The sequence below is a fragment of the Rhincodon typus genome, chromosome 10, assembly GCF_021869965.1.
Source record: "Rhincodon typus isolate 14 chromosome 10, sRhiTyp1.1, whole genome shotgun sequence".
In the NCBI taxonomy this organism is placed as follows: Eukaryota; Metazoa; Chordata; class Chondrichthyes; order Orectolobiformes; family Rhincodontidae; genus Rhincodon; species Rhincodon typus.
The window spans coordinates 69,972,178-69,978,879 of NC_063341.1; the positions used below are offsets into that span (position 1 = coordinate 69,972,178).

Consider the following 6,702-nt stretch of genomic DNA (forward strand, 5'->3'; position numbering starts at 1 on the left):
CCCGGAGCTCCAGTAGGTTTATACTCACTCTGCTACTGCTGTTTGTGGTCTTCACAGTGGCTTCTTTTTGTTCATTAGAGAAGGATGGAGGGAGGGTAACACATATAAAGGTTCCAATGGACAATAGACCCCAGTGTGATAGTGTAGGAACCGTATACCACTGATAGTAAACCGTGCGGTGTTGTTAGATTTACCGCTCATGCTAGATGTGGATGGTAATTAATACAGTTTCGGGGTTGCGTCAGCCTGTTTGTGTAAAGGTATAAAAGAAGTATTTTCTTACCATTGTATTCAAAGACAATTCAAATTCCTGAGTGATCTTGGACCCCCTCCCCCTGCATCTACATTGGTGTTTTGCTTGAATAAAGTTCTTAAGTGCTGCTTTACCTGGCTGTCTCCGAGCCTTTTACAGAGGTCACTCTTACAAGGTCAAGTCTAACAACAGACACCATAAGTGCTGTATATAAGGTAATGGCTCTGAAGGTGTTAATGTTCATGGTACGTTGATCCCAACTGATGTCGCACACAGTTATGGGTGAACGCTAGGAGTTCTACTCTAGCTTTCGGAGGGAGAAAGTATTTGTGCCAGCTCCCTAAGGGCCTAGTTATTGTGCTTGACCAAATGTAGTTCAATTTATTGCTATCATGCAGTACACCTTCTTGCTATCTAAGGACATTGCCTTTTCTGTAGATAATCTACAGTGCAGTGTCCTCTACCGTTAATCACTGGTCAGGCCCAACACAAAACAAAGACAAAGGAGGACTGGTGACAGCAAACTGTCTCAATCAATCCTCACCCACTACTAGGTGCGAGTAGAGGTGGAAAATACCAGCTACCAGGAGTGGTCACCTGGGAAAGTGCTATAACTAGATTTCCTGCCACTGTAACTAACAGACCAAAAGGACAGAAGCCACCTCAAAACATGTGGATGCTCTGTCATTGAGCAGATCCAGTACTGAGATCAATAGGTTTTTTGGGCACAAAGGGAATCAGAGAATATGTAACTTGATACATAGGAACATGAATAGGCTACTTAGCCCCTATCGAGGCCAGTCAAAAATGGTGTCAAAGTAGCAGATCAGCCGTGATATTATCACATGGTGAAGGAGGCTAAAAGAGCTGGATGCATGGCCCCTGCTCTTATTTCTTATCTTATTGGGTAAAACTGTGATCAAAACACATCTTGCCTTTTGAAACAATGGCTCCAAAATATCTGCATTCTTTTGTGTGTCTACTTGTGTTTGCAGGACAGAATGCATAGGGCTTTATTTAAATTTATTTGCAGAATGCAGGTGTTGCTGGCTTGACCTGCAATTTATTGCCCATCTCTATTTGCCCAGAGAGCAATTAAGAGTCAATCAAATTCCTGTGGGTCTGGAGTCACATGTAGGACAGACCCAGATAAGGACAGCAGATTTCCTTCCTTAAAAGGCATCAGTGACCAGATGGGTTTCTACAACTACCAACATGTTTGACATTGAGTTAGCCTACTATTGAATTCAAATTTCACCAGCTACCATGGTGTGATTCAAATCTGCGGCATAGAACATTAGTATGATTCTCAGGAATTTCTAGTCCAGTGACATTACTATGATGTCACCACCTCCCCTGGATGCAGGAGTGGCCATTTAGTTCTTCTACCATGCTCTGCTTTTCTTCCTATCAATATGGACAAGTTCCCCACAGGGAGGTGGTGGCATGACAGTAAATTCACTGGTGCTGAAAACCAGAACAGCTGGTGAATTTTCTCAGAACATGAGTTTGACTTCCACCACGGTAGATGGTAAAATTTAAATGCAGTATTAAGAGAAATCTAATATAAAAGATGAGGCAACCCCATAACCAGCTGATTGTTGTAATAACCCGTCTAGTCCATCTACTGTCTTTAGCTAGTCTGGCCTACATGTGATGCCTGATCCACAGCAACGTAATCATAGAATCCCGACAGTGTGGAAACAGGCCCTTCGACCCAACACTGACTCTCACAGCATCCCACCCACACTCAGAACGTAGATGTTCTGCGAAGCGGTCACCTGGTCTACGCTTCATTTCCCCAATGTAGAGGATACCACATTGTGAGCAGCGAATGCAGTAGACTAGATTCTGGGAAGTGCAGGTGAAGTGTTGCTTCACCTGGAAGGTATGTTTGGACCCTTGGATACTGGTGAGGGAGGAGGTAAATGGGCAGGTGTTGCACCTTCGCCGGTTACAGGGGAAGGTGCCGTAGGGCTGGGGGGGTGCGGGGTTGTTGGGGGTGAAGGAAGTGTGGACCAGGGTATCCCGGAGGGAACGGTCCCTGCGGAATGCAGACAAGGGAGAGAAGGGGAATATACGTCTGGTGGTGGCATCTCACTGGAGGTGGCGGAAATGGCGTTTGATGATTTTCTGGATGTGGATGCTGGTGGGATGATCGATAAGAACTGTGAACCCAGCACCATTCCCTGCAGAATGCTGCTGGTCACAGGTCTCCAGTCTGTAAAACAACCCTCCATTATCACCTTCTGTCTCCTACCATCAATCCAAATTCTTAAATCTGCACTGTGCTTCCTGTAAAAACTCCAAGCATTTATAATAGTTTCTCTGTCTCCGCTGCATTCCATCTGATAATACAATCGTCGACACCATGATGTGTAAAATATCTCTCCCTTGTATCTCATTTGTAGATCCACCACTATGGCGGGATGTTCAATTGCTTCATTTCCTGTCCTTCTGCATTCACCTTTGTTCCTTCCTCAGACAGCTGTCGGGTCCGTCTTCTACTGCAATTGGCTTCACTGTCATCATCGGTGATTTCCACAACTCCAAATGAACCTGTCTTTAAATTCCATAACTCTAAAGGGACAGTACATTCCATGACTGCTGACTCATGTTCCCAACACCGCATTGCTTGTTTTCCTTATCTTTGCATCTTTACAGCTAAGCATATGTACACTCGACATGCCCAGATTATGACAATGCTGTGGCTTTAAGACGTTATTTTGTTCTGGGTATCTTTTAAAGTGAGGTTTTAAGGCAGAGGTTTCGAGCAGTCTATCAGAACCACTAGAGTAAGCAGCTAGTAAGATCTTGGGATTTTTTTTAAATTGGAAGAATAGAAGCAGCCTGGATGGATGGGGTTGAGCTCTCACAAATCAAGGATCTTTGGTTAGCTTTCAGCAGATACTGTTGGGGTCTTGAAGAAGCAGAACCTTTTTTAACCCCTCTCTCAATTACAGCCAAAAGCTGGGGGCTCTCTTCCTGGGCTGCTAGATTGCATGTGAGACAAAATCTGTTTTCCTGAATTTGCCTTTTGCCAACAGTGTGTGGATGGAATGTTACTATATTGGAACAGTTAATTGGTAATAGTTACTTATTTTTATTCATTAACAGGATGAGGGCGTCACTGGTTAGGCAGCATTTATTGCCCATCCCTAATTACCCAGAGGGCAGTTAAGAGTCAACCACATTGCTGTGGGTCTGGAGTCACATGTAGGCCAGACCAGGTAAGGATGGCAGTTTCCTTTCCTGAAGGACATTAGTGAACCAGATGGTATTTTCCTGACAATCAACAATGGATTCATAGTCATCATTAGATTCTTCATTCCAGGTGTTTTATTGGATTCAAATCCTACCATCTGCCATTGCAGGATTCGAACCTGTGTCGCCAGAACATTATCTGGGTCTCTGGATTAACAGTCCAGCGATAATACCACTAAACCATCGCCTCCCCAATATATCAATTATTATGTTAAGTTTTGCGATAGAGTTAAGGTATTCCAATTCATTCTTTCATTTGTTGTATTTTAACTATATTGGATGAATAAAGTGTTTCACCAATTAAATTGCATCTGAAACGCAACACCTTACACTAAGCTGTAAAATAAGAAAAAGTTAGGTTCTGGCTATCTCAGAATATTTTCTGGGTGTTTGGTCTGGTCCATAACAAACAGCAGGTTTGTGGTTTAATGTACTATTCTATCATTTATATGAATGGTAAAAATGATTTGTAATATCCTAAATCTTGTGCTGATGTCAGGCAGATGTTTCAAAGTGAGCGTCCTGGTGTGTTTATTGGTTGGATAAACCTGCTTAGAAAGCTAGATTTCATGATTCGTTTCTTTTAATCTTCATTTTATGGATGCTTATTACTTAACTTCTGCACTACAATATAAAGCCATAGCGGCAGTTTTCTCACATTTTGTGACAAATATGACACTTAAATTCCCCAGGTGATGAATCCATTATTTTATTGGAAATACGAGTGGTTGCAGGAATGTAAGAAAGAAGTGAAGGAGTTGATCACATGGCTTGTAAAGCCCACGCCACCATTCAAAACGATCATTTGCCTCAAATCCACTTTTCTTTCTTCCCCCCACTGCCACAACTTACTAGTTATAAATGTTGAACTCTATCCTTGTCGTAAAGTCAATTTTGTTTCATTGGAAATGCATTTAACTGGATTTGGATTGAGATTGGACAGAAATTGCAGAATTGTTACAGTGCAGAAGAATGCCATTCAGCCCATTATGTTTGCACAGCTCTCCAAGTGAACATCATGACAGTGCCATCTCACCGTAACTCTGCACAATATTTCTATTCAAATAACCTGATGGCCTGTTGAATGTCCCAGCAAACTTCCACGCAGATCAAATGAAGTCTGGAAATACTATTTCAATAAGGTCAAGATGCATTAGATTGCTACGACTTTAATTCCGTACTGATGAAAGGTTGGTCCCAAAAGCATCTTTGAATGCTTTTAATAACAATATGTTGCATTGCAGCTTGTTCAAAATTATAATTCTCAAAAATCTAGGCTTTGTCACCAGATTTAATCTCACACACTCAATGGACAAATGCATCAGGACTGCTTGTTTAGAATGGGTGCCTGGCATAGTTGCAAGATTTAAGATGCTACAATTTCAAATGAAAGTATCATACATTAGATTTCAAGCCTATGTTTTTTCAAAAAAGAGATAAATTATATTTTGTGATACATATACAGGAATATAAAATCAAGGAAAAAAAGTTCTTTTCCCCCCAGTGCAAATTGCTGGAGAAACTCAGCAGGTCTGGCATCATCTGGGTGAAGAAAGCAGAGTTAAAGTTTCGAGAGAAGACTCTTCGTGAAGAGTCACGAGACTCAGTCTCTGTACTGTTCTTTGTTCTTTGAGTTCCACAGGGTCATGGAGTGCAGAGACCCTGGTGGGCGGGCTGTGCCTTCATTGTGTTGTGGTGTTTGAAGGTCCAGTCTATATACGGTGCTCACGTGTAGCTGCCATACTGAGACGCACAGGTAGATGGAGTTGCAATGAGCAACAGAAAGCATGAAATGGTTGTTTAATAAAGAATCCATATTGTTTGCTTGTGTAATATTAAATCCTGGTCTCTCTTTGGCTGTATCAAGTCCTAAAAAAAATCACACTTGGCCAAGAACCTCTCAGGATCCAGCATCTAATCACTGGGTTCGCATCCTCTGAATCAAGTTGCAGTGGAGTTGAGATTTATCATTGTAAATAGTCAATTTTCATATTAAGAAATACTGAGTCAGTCCATAACATGTGAACACCATATACAAGCTTCAACTTCAAGCATTGCAGCATGATGGGGCTGTGCTCTGCTTGCTGGGTTTGCTCTATTCCTATTGGACATGTGCACCCCACTGGATGTCAGCCCAGTATTCAGAGACTAGAATGCTTCATTGCTCAGACCTTTCAGTATAGAAAATTGGTACATCATGTTGAGGTTGTACAGGACGTTGGTGAGGTCTCTTCTGGTGTAATGTGACAACACAGTGTGGAGCTGGAGGAGCACAGCAGGCCAAGCAGCATCAGAGGAGCAGGAAAGTTGATGTTTTGGGTCGGGATCCTTCTTCAGAAAATTTCTTTTCAGAAATTAGAAACGTCAACTTTCCTGCTCCTCTGACACTGCCTGGCCTGCTGTGTTCCTCCAGCTCCACACTGTGTTGTCTGTGACTCCTGCATCTGCAGTTCTTCTTATCTCCTTCTGGTGTAATGTGTCCAGTTTTGGTAGCCCTGTTATAGGAAGAATGTTATTAAGCTGGAGAGAACTCAGAAAAGATTTACCAGGATGTTGCCAGGAATGGAAGGTTTGAGTTATAAAAATAGGCTGGATAGGTGGGATTTTTTTCAGTGAAGTGTCGGAGGTTGAGGGATAGAACATTGAACTTAGAACAGTACAGGCCCTTCAGCCCACCACGTTGTGCCGACCTATTATCCTACTAAGATCAAACTACCCTGCATACCCTACATTTTACTATCCTCCATGTGCCCATCCAAGAGTTGCTTAAAAGTCTCTAAAGTATCTGACTCCACTACCACTGCCGGCAGCACATTCCACACACCCACCACTCTCTGTGTGAAGAACCCACCTCTGACATCTCCCCTATACCTTCCTCCAGTCACCTTAAAATTATGCCCCCTCGTAATAGTCATTTTCGGCCTGGGAAAAAGTCTCTGACTATCCAGTCTATCTATGCCTCTCATCATCTTTAACACGTCTATCAAGTCACCTCTCATCCATCTTCACTCCAATGAAAATAGTCCCAGCTCTCTCAACCTCTCCTCATAAGACCTGCCCTCCAGGCCAGGCAGCATCCTGGTAAATCTACTCTGCACCCTCTCGGAGGCTTCCACATCTTTCCTATAATGAGGTGACCAGAACTGAGCACAATATTCCAAGTGTGGTCTAACCAGAGTTTTATA

General features: G+C 42.6%; 1 pseudogene; it reads left to right on the forward strand.

The window, feature by feature from the left end:
* Positions 1-471: 471 nt before the first annotated feature.
* Positions 472-6,702, forward strand: part of LOC109933211 — a 24,531-nt pseudogene continuing 18,300 nt past the window's right edge.